This window comes from Dreissena polymorpha, chromosome 14 (assembly GCF_020536995.1).
Source record: "Dreissena polymorpha isolate Duluth1 chromosome 14, UMN_Dpol_1.0, whole genome shotgun sequence".
Taxonomy (NCBI): domain Eukaryota; kingdom Metazoa; phylum Mollusca; class Bivalvia; order Myida; family Dreissenidae; genus Dreissena; species Dreissena polymorpha.
Genome location: NC_068368.1, coordinates 52,831,108 through 52,854,149, shown reverse-complemented (window position 1 = coordinate 52,854,149; position 23,042 = coordinate 52,831,108). Strand labels below are relative to the sequence as shown.

At 32.5% G+C, this 23,042-nt stretch overlaps 1 long non-coding RNA gene across 1 annotated transcript in view; it reads left to right on the top strand.

Annotated features, from left to right (window-relative positions):
• LOC127858484 (uncharacterized) overlaps nt 1-22,069 on the top strand; it is a 77,253-nt gene extending 55,184 nt beyond the window's left edge. The window contains exon 3 of the long non-coding RNA XR_008038950.1: nt 19,459-22,069. This is a non-coding gene — a long non-coding RNA (uncharacterized LOC127858484). The remainder of the gene's footprint in view (nt 1-19,458) is intronic.
• Nucleotides 22,070-23,042: the final 973 nt, after the last annotated feature.

The window sequence follows — 23,042 nt, the reverse complement described above, 5'->3', positions numbered from 1 at the left end:
TCAATAATCAAAGCAATTAAATTGTTTTCAATTTCATACATTTTATATAAATATATTTCTATTGAAATTTGATTAAAAATGTTTATATCTTTATTGTGACCTTGAGATGTTATGACTTTCATTGAGTGTGCCTGTGGTCAACTATGTTACTTTATGGTAATCTGACACTTTTCAACCATGGACATCCATATTCAACCATTTTAATTTATGGTAAAATGACCATGGTCAACCATGGACGCCTGTATGCAACCATGTTAATTTATGGTTTTCTGTCCTTGGTCAAATGATTACAAGATTTACTGACAGTTTTTGATTATCTAACTGTGGAAAAATCATAGACTAAAATATTTTATTGTAATGTTTTATGCATTTCTGACCATGGTCAAACAAGGACTCATATTAAACCATGTCATTTTATTGTTATCTTACTATGTATCAGACAACCCTCATTCCTGTTGGCCAGGTGAACATCATTTTAGTTGTACTGGCCCTTGGCCTATAATATAGCAGGTAACCGTTTGCTTTCTGATTTTTGTTGAAGGAAATCAAGATTTACTGCTTACGCCAGGTGACTTCTTAAGCACTGACCTTAAGGTCAGATTGAACTGTAGACGCATACCTACCAATGACAAGTTTGCCGCATTAAACCAATGCTTGTTTAATTCATCAGCAAACATATAACACGTTGCAATCCCTCAAAAGTTGGTTAATTGATCAATTGATTCTGTATCTATTAATTGGTAGCAGTTATCAATACACTTGGCAGGTATAGGTTAACTCTTGGCAAGACTCAATCACTCTATTTTGAAATCAGTAACCTGCTGTATCATGGTTATCAGAGGTCCTTTAAGATCAGACTTCAAAAAACTATCAGCCTTAAAATAGGAGTACTCTTAAATGATTAAGCAATTCATATTGCGGGTGGAATAATTGTTCAATAACACAAGCAGAGTGACTTCAAAGTATTTAGTAAAAAAGTGGCTGGTAAAATACAGATATTTTTTATGGGCCATTGGGACATTTCTTTAAAAAAAATTAAGGATTGTAACTCGTTTGAAAAATTGACATTAAATTATATTAAAATATTAATGAATGTTATAAAGCTTAAATAAAATTGGCAAAATGGTTTTTCTTCCATTTTGTTAACCTAAAGGAATCTCCAGTTGATCCCATATTTTATTTAAACACCTTTATACAAATTCTACTGTTAAAAAACTGCAGGTTATAAATCAAATAAAGTATGATTAATTTTTAAACATAAAGGCATAATGAACCCAATCAATTATGCAGAAAAGTTCTAAAAGACTGCATCTCGGCCCATTGGTACAAATGCAAGCATTAAGAAGAGACATAGTATTCTTAAATAAATTTTAAAAATTACTCAATTCAGGTCTGGCTAAATAAATGCACAAAATGTATTGAAAATAATGATTCACATTTTGTAATTATTATTTTTTAAGAGATAATTCATCATAACCTTTTAAACAGGCAAAACTAATGCATATTCATTATTCATTATAAGGCGACTAAAGGACTGCAACCATTCTGTTAACGTTTTTTTTCTAAAAGTTGCACATTTGTAAACCATGTCGCTATGAAAGGGACCATTATGACAAGGGGACACAAGTCATGAAAAAACTAAATGGACAAGATATGTTTACATTGGAAGAACGAATGCCGTATTTTTTAATGAATCTGACGACTTAATTAATCCTTGAGTCGCCTTTTACATTAGTTTAGGATATTTAAAAGCCATAATCAATCACTGAATTCAAAATGAGAACATTCAGTCTTTACCCAATGAAAATATATCTAAATATTGATGAACTTTTGTAAACGCCAAAGATCAATATTGGCAAACTGAAATTCAGTGCTGAATTGTCCTAATTTTGGATTGTTTGTTCTGACTGTTGCGTATTCAGAGGTTGGAATGGGAAAAATCAAATATTTATCAATTTCTGTAATTATACTTTATACTTTAAGCCCCCTGTCTGAGAGCAGTTGTAAACTCTTTCAGTGCTGGAACCGAATTTTGAAGGTCTTTGCGAACAGTTTGGATCCAGATGAGACGCCACAGAATGTGGCGTGCAATGTGGCGTCTCATCAGGATCCAAACTGTTTGCTATTCTGATAGTATTCTTTGAAAAAAATTGAAGAAAATGCTAATGTTAGAAATTCAGCAGACAACATTTTAGCAGACAACAAATTTCCCAGCATGCAAATGGTTAATCCAGTTTATGTTACCTCTGAGGAGAGTTGAAGACATGGATTTTTCCCCATAGTGTTGCAATTGATAGCCCATTTTAAGAGGTTATCATTACAATTATATTAAATTGCATATTTCAGTTGTACTTAGCAGTGTTACAAAATACAATGTCACCTTACTTAAGATTGCTGTGCCCTGTTGCAAAAGACATTCTTTTATGCCAACTTAAAATGATCATGGTTACAAAGCTGCTTATAAAAGTGTGAAAAGGTGAGCACTTATTTGTTTTAGCGAAGAATAAAAATTGAAATGTTATTTGCAGTGATTTATTTCTGTTATTTTATGGTTTCAGTTCTCTTTCAATTTTAGGTCCATTCCACTGTGTTTTTTGCAAATTTATTAATTTATTGTAGAAATCATAATGCCCGACATAATGCATGGCATAACTGAAATCGCTCCTGACTTGCTTTTACATTATAATAATGTGAATGTGTTTACATTCTGAATGTATAATTAAGCTTCTAATAACTTATATTGGGATCAAATGCATACATTATTTAAGGAAGCATTTTAATAATGAAATGCTGTCTCATCTGTACTGCATTTCACTATTCAACAAAGCTATTACACTGGGTAGAAGAATTAAGCCAACATCAAGCAGTAAAGATGATACAATATTTGGCTTCTTGAATTCCCTTCCAAAGATAATGTCACTGTTAAATAAAATTTGCTCATTTTACAGCCATTTCATTATTCATTTCAAAGGCACTGCATTTCTTAACGTATTTTAAACATTATCTGTATTGGGTCCAATATTTTTAACGTATCTCTTTAAATATTCATTCATCGAACAATTAATATTATGAATATTAACAATGAAGTTTTAATTAAACCACTGAATAGCAATCGAATTAAGTGACACAACATTTTGGGTTATTAAATGGGAAGCAATGCTAAATGTAACTGAGTAGCCAATTGTATAAATATGTATAACTTAAGCCAAGCCGAATGACAACCTTTATTCAGATACAGATAAGCTTTCTCAAATACCATGGCTAAATCTTATCCAAAACATGTGCACCTGTTTGGTTATCTATTTAAAAAAAAATTGATTATAACCAAAAACATATCCAAAAATTGAAGATAACCAAAAAATTTCCACTGGATAAAAGTTATCCTGATTTATACCATTTGCTACAGTAGGTTATTTTTAGCTAAAAGTGATTTAAACTGTATAATGTTTACAATTATTTTGCTTTTGACTCAGACACCACATTTTCGGCCATAATAACATACTTAAAATAACCAAATAACTAAATACTGTATACTAAATAATCAAAGTGTGAAAAGTGTTCTGTTTAACGAAGTTTATTTTTTAGGCAGACTTTACTTAATCCTTTGTTTAACAGCATAGTCATTTGTTGGTGTATCATACTTTAAACTTTAATATGGTATTGTGTGTCTGAGTATATGAGTGAAGTATAATAAAGTATGGTTAGTATCATATGTTTTGATATGATAAAATATGGATATGTTTATGATAAATGTATAAAAGGATATGATTAAAGTATAATAAGGTATATTAAACTATAATAGGGTATGATAAACTTATTAATAGTTACAGGGTTAGTTACTGACACAATATGGGATATATGGTTCTGTGGAAAACCAAATCAGGGCGAGACCGAAGGTCGAGCCTGATATGGTTTTCCACAGAATCGTATATCCCGTATGAGGTCAGTAACTAACCCTGTAACGATTATATCACACCAACTACTTTCCATCTCATCAAATTAACAAGGGCAAACAAAGTTTTTTTATAACAAGTATTATCGAAAATATTAAATTCAAGAATATCGGGTTAGTTACTGACCCAATATTTTACTGCCCCTTATAGTCTACTGACACCATATAGAATATATGGGGTCAGCATGTGACGTCAAACAGCCAATGAGAGAAGAGTATTTTGTAGATGGCGTGATATAATATTGTATGATGCAAGTACACTAGGGTAATTAATACAAGTATAATGGGTAATATAAATACAAGTATAATATGGTAGACTATACATATACTATGGTATGATACAACCATAATAGGGTATAAATGTATAATATATGTATGTATAATATATGTATACAATATAATAGTGTATGGTTCAATTATAAAAGGGTTTTATAACTACAGGTATAAGAGGGAAGACTAAACATATAATATGATACAATACAACCATAAAAGGGTATAATGCAAGTATAATATGGCATAATACAAGTATAATAGGATTTGATACATGTATAAAAGGGTAGGATATGTGTATAATAGGGGAATGCTACAAGTATGGACTATGTTAATATTGCTACAATTATAATAGAGTATAATACAATACTTAGTATAATAATACTGTGTATTAATCTACAATATAAGTATGAATCTATATAGTTGATTATAGCACTGTAAGACAGAGCAAAGATTGCTCGATAACTTACACATTCAAGATTCAATCATTGTTTCTTTGCAGAATTCTCAAAAAGTCAATTGAAACAACCACTGATCCTTAACCGGTTCCCCTTAGAAGCAAAGTGAAAATAGCTATGTGCAAACAGCAAACAGCATAAAACCAGATCAGCCTGCAAGTCACTGGCAGTATGTTCAGGTTTTATGCTGTTTGCTGCTCATCAGTATCTCAGGTTTTGAGATGAAGCCTTAAACACTTTAATGTTGAAAGAAAGGTCTTAAATAAAATATAACTTTCTAAGGGACTACAAATGCGTGAAAATACCTAAGTAGTAAAGGGCTTACTTTTTTTCAACTATGAGAATACACTGCAACGCCGATATATCGCGGACCGGTATATCGTGCTGTCCAATATATCGCCCTTTGGCTATGGCTCCCAAAAATCCGACGAGCATGATCACTAAATGACATGTTTTAATCTGAGAATTTGCTAAACAGCAAAAAAACGGTTCTAGCTAGTATTAACACCCTATATTTCGCGGCTTACTATTGAACGCAGTGAAGCGTGAAAAACAGTCGATTAGTGACAGTTTTGTTTACACACGGCTGAGGTTGTTTTTAAAACTTAAGAAATAACCGATTAGTGTCATTGCAAAGGTAATAATGTCAGTTTACTGGTATATAAATCGTTTAATTTCGGTACTGGTCATGAATTTCTTTGTCCTGATAAAAAGTGCGCGAAAATTGGGGTGTGTGTATTTATTTGTAAATAAAAATTTCAGAGCGGGTACAACATTGAGATAATTTAATTTCCATTAAAAGTTTCATTGTAAATGTCAACTAAAGTACCGCGGTATCTCGCGAATTATGTGGCATTGACATTTCCTCTTAATAAATTATAATTCAAACATGCTGTATATCGTTACCGTTACGCTGTTTCAATTCCTTCATTAGGACTATTTATAAGGGTATATTCGAATCTATGCACAATTATATTATAAGCGTTGTTTTTTTACGGCAAGAATTCTTCTTTTTAGCTGATTTGCGAGCGATCGTAAATGAAAATAAAAAATATAATATACATTTTGTATTTTATGATAACTACAGATATGAATTTAGTTATGAAAATGTTTATTGTAGAATTGGTTTGCAATTATTACTATACAAATATGTAGCAGCGCCATATATAAAATGTAAACATTGGGGAAATTTGACAAATTAACCACAATACAATTAAGTTAGACATTTCCCGAGTTATATCGCGCGCCGGATATATCGCGCTCGCGATCTTTGGACCCCACCAACCGCGATATATCAGCGTTGCAGTGTATTGACATAATTTTATTTTTCACGTACACAGACTATGTGCAATATCCTAATGAATTGCAGATTATGCATGTGAATGTAAATGATATGCAGTTAAATTCCAATGACTCCTCTTTTTTTTGCAATCAAATGAAATTCAATGTGGATGCAAATTTATTCAAATGGATTCATGATTAAATTACGAAGTGGATTGAATGTCAACAATTGGGTTAAAAAATATGCAAATGACATGAATTTAGGTTAAACAAAAACTTGAGGGATTTTTTGCTTGCATAAAATTATCTGCGTTAATAAAACCTGATCTGAAAATTTAAAAAGACAGGTTTTGAAATGCAATAGTTTGTTTTACAGTGCTTTTTAAGGGACAGTTTACTGGCTTCTTGACAGAAGAAGTTTGAAAGGAATGCCCAAAATATTTGAGTCACAATCTTGGAAAGCCGGCTTTAATGCGTGTTAGTAAAGTGTCATTCCAGATTAGCCTGTGACTTATGCATAGGCTAATAAGGGAAAACATTTTCCGCCTACACTGGATTTGTAATAGGGCTAATAACAAATTTCCTTTAAAGGAAGAATATCATTAAAGCTGAAAGTTGTGCCCCTGATGAGCCTGTATGTATTGCACAGGCTTATCTGGGATCAGACTTTACGCACATGCCTTAACCCCAATTTGCTCAGAGTGAGGCTTATTTGTGACTAGGTCAAAGGTTAAGGTCACTGTCATACTAAGAGTGAAATTTGTTTCTGATCAATAACTTGTGAACGGCTTGACAAATAGGCTTGATACTTTCAATGTGCATTGGCTTTTGCCAGTAGATACGCCCTATAGTGAAATTGGGGTCCCTAGGTCAAAGGTCAGGGTCACTGTCACACTTAGAGTGAACATTCTTATTGATCATAACTTGTGAACAGTGGGAGCAATTGGCTTGATACTTTCCATGTGCATTGGCCTTAGACAGTAAATGTCCCCTATAGAAATTGGGGTCACCAGGTCAAAGGTGCACTGGCATTAATCCCTGTTTTCCCAAAACATGACCTATATTTATTTTGAGATCTTTAATTGCTTATTACTGAAGACTAAATGGCTGCAAGTTAGGGAAGATTCATGTTATACTAAAATTGCTTGTTGATTTGAAAATTTGAATAACAAAACCATTTAGGACATGTTGTGGTCTCTCACATAATGCTCTTTTAGCTTGAAAACTGATATGGACTTCATTAACTTTGAAACTATGTAATACATGTTCACTCATAATAGCAAAAAAAAACATAATTTATAAAAATACGTTCAAAATATTGAATTATTAATAAAGATAAGATAAAATAATTGTCTATATTGTAATGAAAATGTCGGTCAGAAGCAGAAGCAACCATTACAAACTATTGTGAGTGGATTCTGAACAATTACTTTTGAGTTTTATGAACCTTTTACGGAAAAATAATAACCAGTAATACATTTCTTTTCTAAAAATATGTCATTTGTGAAGGATGTTTATTGCCAGTAATAACTAATAAGTATGATTTGACTCTCCAATAATTTTTTTTGCGTACATTTCTTTTACTTTAAGACTGTATTTAATAGTACATCTAATTATAATTAAATAGAATATATACACAAAATAATCACTTTTCCCTTGTAATTCTAATGGACTTTTAGGAGAACTGCCAAATTGGTTCATTCTTGTAAATCAGCATAAAATCATACAATATATTATCATGTTTCTCTGGTTTCAATCAACTTTAATTATCTCACTAAATAACATCAGAGTATTTTAAAGGGTCCTTAATTAGTTATTTATGATAGATGGAAACCATTGTATGGCCTTTTAAACATTCCAGAAATTGACTTTTGGGGTTACTTGTGATTAAAGATTTAGTTTCTTGCTCAATTATTATGTCCCTCTTCGAAGAAGAGGGGATATATTGTTTTGCACATGTCGGTCGGTCGGTCGGGTGTCCATCAGATGGTTTCCCGATGAAAACTCAAGAAATTAGGCCTAGGATCATGAAACTACATAGGTACATTGATCATGACTGGCAGATGACCCCTATTGATTTTCAGGTCACTAGGTCTAAGGTCAAGGTCACAGTGACTCGAAACAGTAAAATGGTTTCTGGATGATAACTCAAGAACGCTTAGGCCTAGGATCATGAAACTTCATAGGTACATTTATCATGACTGGCAGATGACCCCTATTGATTTTCAGGTCACTAGGTCAAAGGTCACAGTCACTCGAAACAGTAAAATGGTTTCCGGATGATAGCTCAAGAACGCTTAGGTTTAGGATCATGAAACTTCATAGGTACATTGATCGTGACTGGCAGATGACCCCTTTAATTGATTTTCAGGTCACTAGGTCAAAGGTCAAGGTCACAGTGACTCAAAACAGTAAAATGGTTTTCGGATGATAACTCAAGAATGCTTAGGCCTAGAGTCATGAAACTTCATAGGTACATTGATCATGACTGGCAGATGACCCCTATTGACTTTCAGGTCACTAGGTCAACAATCAAGGTCACAGTGACCTGAAGCAGTGAAATGGTTTCTAACGTATTCACACAACAGCTGCCACTACAACTGACAGCCCATTTTGGGGGCATGTGTGTTTTACAAACAGCCCTTGTTGTTACTGTTGTTGGTATTGTATGTTCACCTGTTGTATGCTCACATAAGTATTGTGCAACTAAATCATAGAGTGCAAAATGATGCATCCCATATAGAAAATCTTCAGAAGATACAGCACTTACACAAACAACTAAAACCAATCAATACAAGTATTAACACTCGATATCAAGTGTTGTTATCATTTCTCTTTATTGTTTTTTGTGTTCCTAAGGTTTCTGCAAGTACATTTTAGTCAGAACCTGGTACGTGGTTACACCGCACAATATTGTGAACTTTGTGTGACCTTGTACGTGAAATCCATATGCCATAAAATTCATTTCCGATAACCAGGCTACAAGATAATCATTGGAACCATATATGGATACGTCAAGTGGGTATCTCCTATATTTGCAGGAAGAGATCTTTTCCTCAATGTCAGCGGTTCTGGACCATAAACTTTTATTGTTTGCCAAAGCAGTCAGTGCTTCCAATGGTATTGATTGGGTGTTTTTAGGACTACAATATTTGTCTTCTGGTTTAATTGTCTTGATCATATCATCCTGATGTAAATGCCACGCAAACGTTTTGTTTGTCTCCTGGAGGCCATTGAATAATGGCCTCATCTGACAGTGTGAAATAGTATATTACTTTTCCAGCAATTTATATTGACAATATGTGGTTAGCTAGAGGGGGATATTTTTACTTTCGATTGGGAAAACCTGAGTTATAATGTTAAGAACTTCAACCAATATATATCCAAGTACATGCTAATTGTTACTTGACAGCGGCACAAGTTATTATTTTTATTTCCTGTTTTAAATTGTGCTGCATGGTAATAAGGGAATGGTACTAAGTCTATACGAGCAGTGCTCTGTGAAAAGGGGTTTTAATGCATGTGCGTAAAGTGTTGTCCCAGATTAGCCTATGCAGTCCGCATAGGCTAATCAGGGATGACACTTCACGCTTTTATATCTAAGGGTTTGAAATGAAGCCTTTAAAACTTTAATCTAGTAAGAAAGGTCTTTCATTAAATGTAACTTACTAAGGGACTTAAAACTTGAATCTTAATGTTAGAAAGGTCTTTCATTAAATGTAACATTCTAAGGGACTAACAATGTGTCAAAATACGTGTCTAAGGGGTAAAGGGTAAAACCAAATGCAGTTGTAAAAACGGCCATACCGGTATGTGTTAACAATTAAAATTCCAATGTAAGATACACTAACATGATAACCACAAGTCCATAATTTTACTTTACTTTTTACTCTCCAAAAACAGCAAAGGTTGTTGTATATACAATTCATGGACACATTTATCCGTCAATATAATTGGCCAGATTTTGCTTGTGAAAATAAAAATTTTAATTATTGGGAAATAAAGAGAGAGGCGAAATATAAATTATATATCCACTGATTGATAATGTAGGTTTTATATCAGCAGCTATATGGAAGTGGAGAATCTGTGAATACCTTTTGAATAGCAAAAATATTTTTTCTAGGTTTTTGAGCCTCCACTTTAAGTTATTGTGTTTTAAAAAGAATTATAATAATTTGATTTTTTTGTATGGGTGATATTTAATGCTGAAGCTTTGTTTTTATAAATCACATGATTACAGTAATTGATACCAACAATTTCCTGACTGGTGACAGTGGTGTTTGTTTGGCAAGAGTTGAATAGGGTTTCTATTTACCATCAAGTTTGAATACATTGATAGATTATCTTTTCCATATTTTTGCAAATCCAATATGATCGTTTAAATAAGTTATGTAAATGTGATAGATATGTTAAGTAAAGTAACTTTCTTGATATGCTTTTAACACAAATTATATATTGGAAATGTTGAATATTGAAGAATAGCAGTCTTTCTTATAATTTAAAGGTCAAAAGATCACCAATCAGATATGATGTGTTTAAACATGATGAAAATGATTTTTCTTTTTTAATTCTCTGTACAATAGGAGAAAAAAATATTTTTGTTTCTAAGAAGTAGAACAAATTGCTTTACCCGATATACTAAGGACACTTATTTTTAAAAAGATAAAGAAACTTTATCTGTTGTTATTTTGGATGAGCAAACCAAATTTTAAATATATATTTTTAATATATATGTTTAGACTTTCAATGAAAAAAGTTGTGCTTGTAATATTTTTTTTTTCTTATGGCCTACTGCCACCTATTAACATTCTCACAAAACAAAAGAAAAAAAATGTCCATTGTCCAGTTCACAGACCTTTTTTTAGACTTGTATGTTTTTTCCCTATAAGAAGCAAAGTGAAAACCGCTTTTGCAATCAGCAGAAAACCAGAACAGCCTGCGAGTAACTTGCAGTATGTTCAGGTTTTATGCTGTTTGCTGCTTATCAGTAATTAAGGGTTGCAAATGAAGCCTTAAAAACTTGAATCTATTAAGAAAGGTATTTAAATAAATATAACTTTCTTAGAGACTACAAACGCGTCAAAATATGTATCTAAGTGGTGAAGGGTTATGACAAACATAGATATAGATCCCACAGACATACTATGCCATACTCGATGGAACATCAAACAATGGAGGTTAGAGTCGTCTTCATATGATAGCTTTATGTCATAATCCATGCAGATTTGATTTCCAAGTTCATTCTTTAAAGACGGATTATGTTTTAAATCTGCATATCAAATCTTTTCACTCCTGCTTTATGCAGCGATTTTAGGCTTTTTTTTCGCTGCATAATTTTGCCTCTAATCTGGATTCAGAATATCGTATTTGGTTTGGTGCACTTGTATGAAAAAAGGACTATTGCGTAAGCTCAGGGATAAAAATAGCTTTAGAATTAATGATTCATTTTGAAACCTCAGATGTGTAAAAAAATAAGCTAATTAAGTCTGAACTTATTATCGGTCAGTTTAATGCTAGATAATTGTAATGCTGTTTCCAAATATGGAACTACACTTACAATACATTTTACAACACACTCTGGTAACTGGTGGCAAACAGCGTAGACCCAGATGAGACGCCGCATGATGCGGCGTCTCATCAGGGTCTGCGCTATTTGCTTAAAGGAATTTCTGTAAGAAATATTCTAAATATAGACATAAATATACTGGACATCCCTAATTTTGGAAATAAATTGATCCAATTTAGAAGGATGGGGGAGTCCACTAGCTTAAAAGGGTTAAACACAAACAGATGACTTCATATTTGATTCAGAGTAACATGATGTACTCCTTCACAATGAACGATATAAAAGCCTTCTAACTTGGTTTACACAATTCATAAGCACTTTTGTATCAGTTGCTATCGGGCTATAGATATGATAAAAAGAAACCTCACTGATTCAACGGGTGGCATCTAAAATTAGCTGTACTCTTAAAATGGTTGAATAAGGTTTGCATTCTTTTTGTTCGTCGCAATCAATAGGCATTGAAAAGACGTTTATTAATGGCCACAGCTTGAATATTTATGCTTAAAATAAATATGATTTTAAGGTGATTCAGCAGCGGATGATTAGTCTAAAAGGATAGTAAATGTATTTTGCAATTTCAACATACAATCACTATTTACTTTTTCAATTGAAATAAGATATTATTCATAATATACCTAAGTGATAAATATTTTATAAGCATGACTTGTATAACCTTTCTCTTAACCCTTTCCCACTCAGAAGCAACGTGAAAATGGCTATGTGCAAACAGCATAAAACAAGATCAGCCTGCGAGTAACTGGCAGTCTGTTAAGGTTTAATGCTGTTTGCCGTTCATCAGTTATCTAAGGGTTGGAAATGAAGCCTTTAAAACTTGAATATAGTTAGGAAAGTCTTTAATTATATTTAACTTTTGAAGGGACCACAAATGCATGAAATTATATATCTAAGTGGTAAAGGTTAAAACAGCATCATCCACTGAAGAGCCAGACTGGCTGGTCAGCATCAGAGCAATAAGGCAAATGGGGGCTTATGCATGTGTTTAAGCTGCATGAAATATAAATGTCACAATAGAAAGGTCAATCCTATGAGGTTTTGTATGTAATTATATTCACATCAAAGCAGCTTTAGTGAGAATAAAGACCATCATTTATCAATGGAACAATACCACTTGACTCCTACTTAAATACAGAAATTAAATCATTATTAACTTGCTTTGCATTAGGGTCATGAACATGCAATAACCTTGTTTTGTATCGTTTTTAATTGCATCGTTTGAGATCTGAATGAGGGAAATACACAAGAAATTACATTAAATAACACTTTCTGTTGATAAATGCTGGACCGACATTGAGATAGGTTCTGGGAAAACTGGTATAAATGCATGTGCGAAGTTTCATCCCAGATAAGCATATGCAGTCCACGCAGAGACTTCCTTCAAATTAAAAATTCCATTTAAGCGGAGAGTGTTTATTTGATTCACCTCTGCTCATTACACAGGCCAATCTGGGATGACTTTTAAGGCCCATTTTTAAAGGTAAAGGTTTTTCACATAGCGCAACTCATTTAGATTGGAGCCTTGCTCTGACAAAACTGGGCATAATGCATGTGCATAAAGTGTTGTCCCAGATTAGCCTGTGAAATCTGCACAGGCTAATAAGGGACGACACTTTCCACTTTATTGACATTTTTCGTTTAAATAAAGTCACTTAGCAAAAATCCAATTTAGGCGGAAAGTGTCGTCCCTGATTAGGCTAGACACTACGCACATGCATTAGGCCCATTTTTCTCAGAACGCGGCTCATTTGGTTTCAGACTATTGGATGTCTAGTCACACAGAGCCATCTGATCAGGACTTCTATTTTTATGTTCATGGATATTTTATGTTCATGATTGACTTGTTTTTTCGGCGTAGCTGTCTAAGCCAGCTTTCACCTTACCTGACCTTTGTAAATGTCAAATAAAATTCAAATAAAATTTCCCGCGGCTAGATCCGAATGAATACACTTCATTTATTCCATTGGCTGATTTGAGCATAATTCCCTTAAACATCGGCAACACGACCGCGTCTTTGTTACAATGTTAAATGTGTGTTCAGCATGAAAACAGTGTGTGTGTGCCCCTTTACATTTAGAAGATTGTCAGCGTCATAGCGTTTGTACTTAAAGGCTGTGTTCTCATATTTAGTTATTACTACAGTATTGCATTATGTGATCACGTATATATTAGATCATATAAATACTGTTGTTTCCTATTCTGATATTCGTTTTGACCAAAATATGTTAAACTGTTTTCGAAACACCGAAAACACATGTAAAAGTATAAAGCTTTAAACAAACCGTCGTTCCAGCAGTGGAATCATGACCTCATTTTAATGCATTGCATTCCATCTCGCAAGGTATAAAGTTCAGTTTGCAGTCTGTACAAGACTCATTATATAAACTCTCTCGCGTTAACCCGGTGAACTTGACCAGAAATATCTTTATTGCAGATATTCAGTGATATAAGTATGGTATGTAATAATAGATTTGTTTTCAATAATTCCATGAAAAGTACTAGTTTTGATTAGTTTAATAAGAATCATTCCACCATAGCGACCAATTTATTAAGCATGAGCCCGATGATTCACGATGCTATTAACAATTGAATCGAATAACTATGTCCGAAAAACCACTACATCATGTCTGTTCGAAGAACGCGTGTATTAATATTTCAAATATGTACGGTTGATTCTTGTCTGGCCATTTACTCGTATTTTTTCATTTAATTTCAATTCGTCTTGTATATTTCTGTTCTGTATTTATAGATATATAGTCAGTAATATCTAACAATGCGAAATAAACCACGAAATCTGGCGCAACGTAATTGTTTTGCATGTGATGCTGCTAAGAACTGCGCAGAAAAAGGCATTTGTTGTCTATTTGGTATAACTCTTTATCTGTCATCAACCACAACCACAATCAAAGCTGTATATCTTTTTTTTAAAGATATTTCTTGTTATAATTTAATACAGCTTTTTGATAATTTCACATTTTGAAACAATATTTTTTCTTATTAAATCTTGTGAAACATGAATATGTTATTTTTCAGAGTGTGATAGTAGAATAAAATTAATGGTCTTGTATTCATTAAGTACTCAAGAAGGTCGTATAAAATTGTAGAATTTGTTATCATTTAATTTACTGTTTTAATATGTCTCCCCCTTTATTATCCTCTTATCACAATATTATAATGAATAGCCTTAAATATTGGCATATTAATTACCATCTGTCCAGAAAACTTCTTTAATCACTTTTGCTGAAACACACTGTAAAGCATTCATAATTTTCTTAGACAAGGCATGATTGGTGCTAATACCCATGTATTGTATGTATTGACATGGTATCATACATGTCAGACACTTGTATCAATTGGGCAGCTATTTATGATTGGATAATTGGGACATATTCTGGCTAATTGGGGCATTTTCCAAGCTGATTGAATCTGTATACTGCCATGGATAATGCTGCAGACACTTTGTATAATCATCACATACTTTAAAGAATTGGGTCAATTAGGGTCTGTGGGTGATAATGAGAGAGGTAGGAGATATTAACAGTGTGAATTAATAAGAGCGTATGTCAATAACAACAACAAGAAAAAGTACAGCAAGAAACAACGAAAGCATAAAATATTATAATAGTTATTCTTTGCATACTTTAAACCATTATTTAAGCAGCTCTAAATATTTTCATTTGCTGAACAATAAAATTGTATTTTTAATATTTTTTCAGATCAAACATACTCGGTATGGGCTCTGCTAGAATGTCAAATGAAACTGTTTGATTTGTTATTAGTAACAGTAAAATATGATAATGAAAGTATTTTAATTTGCATTATATGGGTTGTTACAGGCAACTAAACACAATATGGTCATTGTGATGTTAAATGTTTATAAACTTACAACTTTATACTATTTTACAACTGAATAGTACATCCCAGTGTAACGAACAGTACATGTATAATAGCCTGTGCAGACTGCACAGGCTTATCGGGGACGGCACTAAACATGCAATAAACCCCTTTTTCACAGAACACAGCTCATATGTGTTATCAAGTGTATATGAATCACATTCTAATAATGAAACTGTGTGCTAGCATGCAAAATTGCCATCAATATCTTCTTCACCAATACAGTATTGATTACCCAAATACCTCATTAGCTAGCTGTCACTAATATATTTTATGAGAAAACTACACACACATTTAACCTGGAATCAATGTGAGGAGCCTCTACCTTTCTGTCCTGTCCACCCTTATTGCTGAAAATTACATAATGGATGTAACAATTGGCTAACCAAAGTATTGAACAGCATCAAAATACTGGTTTTGTAGATGTTTGAATCCATCCAGAGTCAGTAAATTCAAAATGTATTTATTCCTCTAATTAAAACTAGACTTATTGATATGTGCATAAGTTCATTAAGTTTGTGGCGAAATTGTTTAAATGTAAAAAGTTAATTAACTTTATACAAAGAAGTGAAACATTGATTTGAATCATCTGATTACATTAACATAATCCAAATATTGAGTTTAAGAAAAATTATATCAAAATGAAGACTTTCATCCCAATTGTGTTGAAAATGGGGGACATATAAATATTCTTAGAAAGGAGCGTAAATGAAGTTTATGTAGGTCAAATGATATTGTAGACGTGTATCATTTTGTAATTGTATGTCCTCATTGTATTAATATTAGAAAAATATATATTGAAAAATTATAAACAACCTTGTATGCATAAATGTATACTTCTGTCAACAAACACTAACACTTAATTGTAAAATGCTATTAAAATTAGAATATTATGAATCATCGCATGCAAACATAAAGTAATATTATGGCTGAAGTGTATTTTTAACACCTTTGTTATATACTATTTTAGTCACTTTTGCATTACTATGCATGCACTTATTGCATATAATATTGTCAGTTTTGTATATGTACCATATGGTGTATAATGATGATCTGGACTTATTCAAGTTATATGAATACACTTTATGTTCTGTTTTGTTCTGTCCTTACAAGGAAATAAATCAAAAGCCTACAATTATTTTAGGTTTTCAAATATGCAGCAACATTTCATTAATTTTGATATTATGCTTTCATGGCTAATGTTGTTCAACTGTTGCAGATAATCGGCCTGTGAAAACCACTTACATGTTACACTTAAAAACCCATGCACAATGACATTTTAGCACACTGTTGCCAATGCAATATCAATACATTTATTTTGATTTTAGCATTACAGAAATGTGAGAAACCAAACATAAATTGTTTTGCCAATAGTTTCACAACTTCATGGTACATGCCCTGATCTCTAGTTGCTTTTTGGCACCTTGACACATTTGACAACATCGGTATTGTTACAGTGTCAACTATTGCAACCCATCACCCACTTGCAAACCTTAAGTTAGTTTTAGTATTGAATACCTAATTGAGGAGTATTATCACCAACAGTGCATTATAACCCATTTGTTTATTAAAAATAACCCTTTGACATAACTGGATGACACTGCATTGTTTAATGTAGGTCCTAATAGTAAAACAATTGGGTGTTTGAGTGAAAGATTAAGTAAAAAACAACTCTGGCATACTGATCCCTAGCAAACATTATTAGCTGATCCCTGGAAATATGTTGATTGTTGTGCAAAGAGGGATTTGTTTGCTACTCTAAAAGCTGGATTAAAGGTAACAATACAGACATTATCTGAAGATCAGATGCACTTCCCTGTGTAAGTGATGTCACAATTGAAAATCTGGCTTTATTTTGTGACTAGTCTATATCCTTAACTTGAATTCATACTTAAGTTAGTATGCCGTTGTACTTAACCAGTGGAGTAGAATTGGATTGTTGAAGATTAAAATTACCACTAAACACTGTTTGTTTTATCGTTTGAGTTGGATTTACAGTCCTTTAACTTGTACCAGTATTATGTTTGGTGCTGCCTGTGTTAGTAGCTTGGCAGGTGGCATCCAGCATAATCATTAAATTTTGCTTGCTATAGGTTTGTCATCATTTGTCTGCATACATTTTTCATCAGGTGCCATCACAAAATTTCAATCAATTGCCTGCACAAGTTTTTCATCATTTGCTTGCACACGTTGCTGACATCATTTACTAATGTAAGTTTGTCATCATTTGCCTGATTATGTTGGTCATAATTAATTTTATTCATTTGCTTTCAAAAATTTGCTTGCACAAGTTTTTCATCATTTGCTTACGTAAGTTTGTCATCATTTGTATGCACAAGTTTGACATCATTTGTATGCACAAGTTTGACATCATTTGTATGCACAAGTTTGACATCATTTGCCCTCACAAATCCTTATTTGCTCAGTCAAATAATCACATTAACTGATGAATATTTGTGTGTATTTTGAAGTTTATGAAGTTTTAGTTCGTATCTGCATTACATGAAGACCCGCATTGTGTCCCATAACTCCTAAATAATAAACTTACAGGATTCACAAAAGTTGGGCAGAATTTTGAGTTAAAGCCACAATATCCTGGTACATGTATTAAGTAGTGTGTCCTGCAATATATTAACTTTTGGTCAGGTATGGTTTTGTGCTGTGGTTTTAAAACCTGTTTACCTGGGCGATGCCACACTTATTGAGGGTGTTGGTGCATTTAAAGTACCTTGTGCACAAGGCTGCATTATGTGAGGACAGTTTCACCTCTCTGTTATGTAGTGGCCACCAACAAAACTCAGATGTGCAGGGAGTGGGAATTGAACCAAGCGCTGCCCTAACCAGACAGCCACTTTTTTTTTCCTCATTCTTTCTTCTTGTATGTTGCAATGTTTTATAACTTTTACAGTCCCAACCAATTCAACAATACTGGGTCTGTTTTATACTCATGGTCTTCTATCAATAAAATACTGACATCAGACCAAATAAAAGTGTTTATTTAATAAAGTTTCTAACAAACACTGGCAGTGGTATTGGAAAGTCCTCATGAAACACTACTTAATTGCCTTAAAATTTTGATATCAGAATTCTGCAAAAGGTTCACACTCAAGCCGGAATTTAGAAAAATGAGCATCATCCATTAGTAAACCAGGACATTCTAGCCCAAAATCTCAATTGTTTTTTTTGTTCAATTAGAAGAATTCAAAAGAATCCAGAGACATTCAACTGCCATTCATCAATTAAAGACATTAGGGTACAAGATTTAGAATTGGATTCAATTTTAGTATCACAGAGTGTTCTGGCCTGATTTCTTTTAGATTAACACAGATACTTGCAGATTGTGGTTTAATTAAATCAAGAAATCCCCTGAACTCTGCAGATGGGGAAATTTTAATTAGATTGTTTTCCCTTCATTTCAATTTGTGAATGAAACAGGCTCCAGTTTTGTCAACAAACCATTTTTATGCTAATTAACCAATCTAATCTTCAATCTGAAGCAGCCATCCTAATTCAACAATGTTTACCTGGCCGTTAAGTTAACTAAAAGTTGGTACAGATTCAGCAGTTTTTGCTCCATTCATGCGAATGTCATTTTTTGTGAGTTTTTGTGAGTTTGTGATGCCAAGTCTTGATTAAAAGTGTCACTAAATCCTGATGTAAACAAGTAACATAACACCCGAGACCCTGTTTTGTAAATAATCTCCATTATTCACTATAAAAATTGAATGAAAATTTAAATTTCTTAATGAAATTAAATGCTGCAATTTATTATGAAAAGGTAGTGCATGGGAACGCGATGGAAACGTTTCAATGGAATTTAATTTCTGAAAAACACCATCCCTCAATGTCCATTCAAATAAAGGAGAGGCCTTAGTGTGCATTTAATATCATATTTTCCAAAATTAAAGCCATTTGAAGTATTATGTATTTTTTTTAAACGGTTTCTATAGCAGTGCTGTTGAAGCATTATCACGCGATAAAGGAACTATTACAGATGATAATTTTGTGCATGTCTTTTTCAGGTCGGTATGCTTGCAGTAATGAAAGCGGACTTTGTTACTGCCGGAAATGGTGTCGAAATACGCTGTTTGAGTGATATATCTTGTATAGTTACATGTTTATGAATGGTAAAATCTTGTGACACCATGGATAGTATTATATCATTGTAAATGAATGCCCCTATCAGAACTGGCGATCGACCTCAGTCTTGACTAAGGGTGTAAGTTACTGGTATCATATGATCAGTTTTAGATTAATGGCTCTTTTATTATGTGGATAGGTTAAAGAAATGACACTTTTTGCCACCAAACGAGATTGTTTTGATACACTTTTTTGCCATGCTATCAATGTAATGTCATTCTTTTGGTTAGATATGATAAAAGATATGCTTTTCTAATGTGGACAATGTGGTTTTCATGCTAATTATACATGGTTTTGTGGTTATGAGATGCCCTAGCATTTTTTTAGAAATTGTATATGGCCATTTTAATGAAACCCAAATATATGTTTATTTCTGTACTATTCTTTGTGTCTTTGCCCAACTTTTAATTGAATTGTTAAAAAGATTACTATATGATTGGTTAGTAATGATTTTAGAGAACATTTAATAAATTAATTATCCATTGGCATTGAAATCCATTATCATTCTTTATGATTTTGGCAAAAAAATGGCAGCATTAAGCGCAAAAAGCTATAATAAAGCAATAACAGTGTCAGTGGCATTTTAAGCAGTGGTGTTTTTATTCTTTCATGGACATAAAAAATTGCATTTATAAGGAAAAAATTAATTTTAAGGGTGTTGACTTTAAACAAGTCATATATTAGCATTAACTATTTATGCAAGCACAACAAATGAATAAGACTTACCGCTATTGGTTATTAATATAAATAGCACAAAAATATGCAGGTAACATAGCAACTCCCATGATGTTATAATGAACATTTTAAAAATGCATACTTCATTAATATCTTTGTGTTGTTTGCATTACTTGATTCATACTTAAAATTAATTGTGTTTTACAACATAAATCTTTGTATCATTTTTGTGTTTTGATTGTCCAATATTAATGATGTACTAGCAAATTTTATAAAATTTCTCTTTCTGTTTTTTGAACATTTAATGATAGTTTAAGTGTATTTTTTCGTAAATCAGAAACTGTTTGTAAAGAATCACTAATTATTGTTGCGTTATACATAAATATAAGTATGCTTATTAAGTATAAATCAGTAGAAGGCAGCATATCTTCTTAAATGAGTAATTCAGTTTATTTATTTAAAATAATAACACTTTTAAAACACATTACGATAATATGGTAAAATGGATCCATGCATGTAGATGTATTGGTAAATTGTTTTTATATAATGTAGATTATAAACTGAATAAAATTTCTGAAACAGGAAAAATTCTGTCATGTTGTTATAGAATACAGCGGTAATTGTTAAAGCTTGAACAATGGGTTATTTTGTCAATGTCAATAGAGCACATACCAGACTTAAATGGCAATATTACATCTGGTCAGTGAGAGAAATAATTTTGATGGAACATTATCTTATGGGGCCATTATGAAGATGGATTTCATATCTACAGTGATGCAATTTCCTGTGTGATGAAGGAATGGCCAAGATATCTTCCCTCTGCCGTTACCTGACAAGGTCACCGTTATCTCGCCTAGTCATTAATGTGATTTCCTTTTAACTATGTACTCAGATAAAATGATTTTCTGATAGTATTACATAGTTATGTAGTTTGAAATGTGTCATGCACTTCACAAATGCTCCAGTTTCCATCCCATCGGTGGGAATTGTGGGAAAGGTTTGTTTGAAGTACCATTGTTTGAGCAAAAAGCAATTGTAACTACATGTAATGTGCACAATTAAATGTAATTTAACACACAACCATTGAATTGTGGGCACGAAATAGTCTGTGGTTTTTGTGGGTACCCACTTTGTAAATAAATGCTCTAATATAGTAAAAATGTACTTTAAGGCTTTATGATTTGTTGGCGTAATTTAAGACAACTGGATTGTATTCATTAACTGCAGATATTTTAGGGTGTGTTTTAAGTACAATCAGTTATGGTCACAGTGTGGTGTTGTGGCTGCCGAGTGTCACATGGTGAGATGTACTTTAAGATTAGAGAATGTCACTAACTAGGATCTGTGTTCCAGACCTTTCTCATATTTACCCACCAGTACCCATACCCATATTCACCAAGTGTATCTGTATTCACCACTCAAACTGCATTAACACACCAAGCCCCAGGTATTCCCCCCCCCCCTACCCATCAGGGTCAGTGCTTGCCAACAATGACTCATAATCACCCACATTTTTATTTTTACTTGCCAAAAAACAATTATTAATCGGAAATCATATCAACATTTTACAAAGTTGCAGTAGCTGTAAAATGATCCATCATCCAAGCTTTAGTGAGGGATGATGGGCATTATTTGAGTAAAGCCGAACCCACCTTCATTCTGTGATGTTTACGGAAAGCTATTTCAACTAACTATGCAAACATACTATTTAATATGTATTTTGGCATAATCAAAACAAAGTGTATGTATTGATATTTGTGTATATTTTATGTGTTTTGTATCTATGTTATTAATGAAATTGATTAGATGAATATGAAATCTGAGTATATACGTTAATAAAACAATTGTTTCATAACAAATAACAATATGAATCCAATGATGATTGTTTGTGGTCTATTAAGTTCATTTAGTTTCCAATATCATCTCCATATGAATATCTTAAGTATATCAAAATAAACACTTCATTAATAATAACATTGCTTTATAACCAGCATGCACACCTTACAATAGAAATTAAAGCATTAGGGAAAATAAAGAATTACATCAGTATTCGCAAATTAACAAATCTTTCTATACAAACATATAAATGATCTAATTAACACGTAACAAATGATCATCGCAAAAAAGTCTTGGCTTTGGGGGTTTATTATACCAACAAACATATTTAATTGTATTAATACTTCATAAACTCAATTTCAAATGAAATCTGAATAACTGAAAATAGTGTAAGATGTTTAATGAAAATACTCATTCGACCTGGTCATGAAAGGGGCAGCAAGATCTTGTTTCCACCGCACCAAGTAATAAACAATACATGTTGTTCAATTTATTGAATTGTCAAATGTGTATTTTATGTTTACTTTGATTGTTTTCTTTCACTGCAATACTTGCACCATCTGGTAACAAAACAAACAGTCTTTTAAACTTTTGAACATTAACTATATACAGGGACCTATACAAACAAAAAAAATTGTTTGTATAGGTCCCTGCTATATATGACAACTTTTCATTGATCAAGATATCAGTACGTCTGTTGAAGGTGCTTCCAAAAATACTTTAATCTCCCTGAAAAGAACAAAATACACATGAAATAAACTGTAAAACTTAAAAAAATAAATAATTGTCATGCGTGATATATAAGATAGCTCAATAGGATTTAGATACGAATACATGATTTTACAGAAAAATAAGTTATTGATCCTTTTGTCTATTTGTTTAAATAATGCCGTTTTATCTCTTTATGCTTATTTAATAACTCTCGTTACGGTCTAATATGTTTACACATTCCTGA